Here is a 3,009-nt window from a genome sequence, read left to right as displayed (position 1 = left end):
AAACTGAAGAGAGGTAAAGGCGGGAAGAAGGGCCCCATATGTGGAAAATTTTCTTGCTCACTCCCTAAATGCGAGTTAACTTGTTTATGTGTAAGTATTCAAGTTAGGTTGCCATCCCAAAATTGAGACCCGCTGTTGCCATCCCAAAAGCTTGTCCAAAACATCTTGTTGTACCCCAATAAGAATATTACGAATTTTACACTGGTAATAACTCGTTCTCTATACTAGAGAAATGGGGAACGAAAAGCAAAACCTGGAAATAATAATAATATATTTTCTAATGAAACAAAATGAATGATTCCTATGGAAACGATGCTTATTGTTCCTTATTATAACACTCCAGTTTGAAGTGGAGCTGGACATGGAAGCTTTGCGTGCAAAGGAGTCCATGAAACAGAGGTGAAACAGTGGTCAAACTGCACTGCTACCTTTAAAATGCACAGGAATGACCCTAAAATTATTCGAACAGAATGCTTGGAAAATGTGGAAGCAGAAGACGAGGCACATGGTTTTTAAAAGGTGGAAGCAAATTGTCTTTTAAATAGTAATTCAAACATCTATTTTTCTATTATGATAATAGTTTGTAATGCAATAAAAGATTTTCAAAGGTGTGAGACCATTTTACAGTGTAGGATAGAGCATCTAGTATGATATCAAATAACAATCAAGAAGAGCACCAAGGAAACCACTAAAACCATTACCAAAACTTGCAAATCATCCATCTGGAGGAGGGTGCTTTGTTCTAAAATTTAACCACATTACGAAGATCATTTTCCTTCACAAAGAAAATTTCATAGAAACCACTAACAGATGTAGCATAAACAAAGAAACCAGAGTATGATATCATTCAGGGACTAGTGGACTAGTGCTAACCCCACCCCAGATAGGGACTAGTGCTGCACGCACAACAATCTAATACAACGGGTGTAAGACTCAAAAGGCCTACAGTAAGTAGACATGACCGTAGAAACGCACTAATAGTTTTATTAAAAAAACACTTATTGCATACCCCTATAATCTACTATTATATACTGCAGGTGTAGAACAGACAAAAAACTTGCACCGCAATCATAAGAAGCACCACTGACCCTGCGAACGAAGCTGTGATCAAAACCCAAATTTCTCATATAGTGGTTATAGAGGCCTTTCCTGGCATTGTTGACAGGTTCAGAGATTGGATTCCATGTTGATCTGCTCAATCTTTTCACAATCTCCACAATCTCCTCATCGTCCATGCCCAAGGTTGAAAAGATTTCGTTTTTCCTCAGCAACTCCATGTCATTGGTGTCGTGGATTAGCTCCTTCAACAGCCAAATAAAAGTAGTAACAGCATTTTGTTTAATCTCTGGTGAGCATACCTCAAATGCTATCAAGTTTCTAACGATTGTCTCAGTCATAATACCAATCTTTAGCACGAGAAGATATAAAGTAGAATGAGTGGAGTCAAACCGTATCAGCTCAATGCCGCCATCGAAACGGCTGAATTTTACTCCGATTTTGCTCAAGTCTGAAGCGGACGGAATACCAATCTTTTGTTGGTTGCGAAGCCTGACCTCTTCCGATTGTCGCTCCTTGTGATTTCTGTTTCTAAGCCGTGCAAGAGGAGACCAGCCATTTTGAGTAGGGCATTGGTCAGAGCCCTCATGATGACGCTTCCTATAGAGCCTCGCATGTGTGGAATGCAGGAGATGTCGACAGCTATCTACATCTAGTGGCTCTTCATGTTTGTGGTCAATCCACAAGGGGGAGTATAGAGAGCATATGCCTTCAACAAAGTTCTTGAAATTAGACTGATTTAGTTGACCACAAATAAAAGCATAGAGCGACACTAAGGCAAGTAGAGGGATTTGATTCTCCAATTTGAAGACATCTGTCATCACAGCAAACCACAGACCTTCACCTGACTTTAGATCATGGAATGGGTTGCTATACTTATCTGAGATTTTTTTTTGGTCGATGGTGGGAGAGGAAAAGGTGGAGGAAGGAAGCATCCCTAAACAACATCGTGGCGAAAGCCTCATCGTTCAAATTTTTGAATAAATGAGCGTCCCCGTAGAAGTCCCTGCAACGAGGGGCTGCACTTGCAAAGAAATTGTCATCCTTAAGATCTGAAAGACTCCTGCCATTTCGAACTTTTAAAAGTGGGTCAAAGAAATCTCCGAGAAGCTCGCTGATAACCGCCTCTGCAATGACTTGAGATTTCTCAGACTCCATTCCGGCAAGGTGTGGTTTGAGGAAGTGATAGGGCCCTAACAATATCGCCTGAGGAATGAAGATGGCATCGTTTTCTCTGAGAGTAATTGACACCATGAAAATGCTAGCAAGCCCTTTATCGCTACCCACTTGTAAGACGTATGAATCTTCTTGGTTTTTGGCCAACCATTGTGAAACGTCAATGGGATCTTGACTGTCCATAATACCTTTCAGCTTAGATGTGCACAAACTTCACCAGGATGCAGTAATGGGCTTAAGGTTATTATGCCCACGGCGTTTTTCTATTTGAAGAAGCTAATTTTTCCAACTAACGGTGGATAATGTTGTACATCATTGGCATGACCATAGAAACGATCCTATCCATCGCGTGTCTTGCTTGGATAGTGACTGATAGGCACGGAGACCTAAATGTGGAACAACTGATTCAAAGAAAATATAAGAACCTCTCTTTACAATCTTTAATTGATGTCGGCATCAAGAGAAAATGCTAAAAACACACAGATGGCGAGAAAAGCCTTACCAACTTCAAGACTGGATTCCATTTTGCCCCAGCGCAGTTCTCACAATCTCGACACAAGCAGCAACAATTATTTGATTACTTCGCTCTATTGAAAGGCACTTTCATTCTGTATTTATTTTTTAAACACCCCCATAGTTGTGAATATTACAATTACCTTCTCCCTCACTAGATTATCTCTTTGATTTTATCTTTGAAGTCAAGTCATTCTAAATTTATTAATAACAGAGACTTCAAATTCCTTTCTCTCGGTTTGTCGGAATAGTGTACTTTGTTTT

This window comes from Cupressus sempervirens, chromosome 5, assembly GCF_028749045.1.
Source record: "Cupressus sempervirens isolate cs-2001-9-10 chromosome 5, ASM2874904v1, whole genome shotgun sequence".
Classification (NCBI taxonomy): Eukaryota; Viridiplantae; Streptophyta; class Pinopsida; order Cupressales; family Cupressaceae; genus Cupressus; species Cupressus sempervirens.
Note: the sequence above shows the minus strand (reverse complement) of the source record.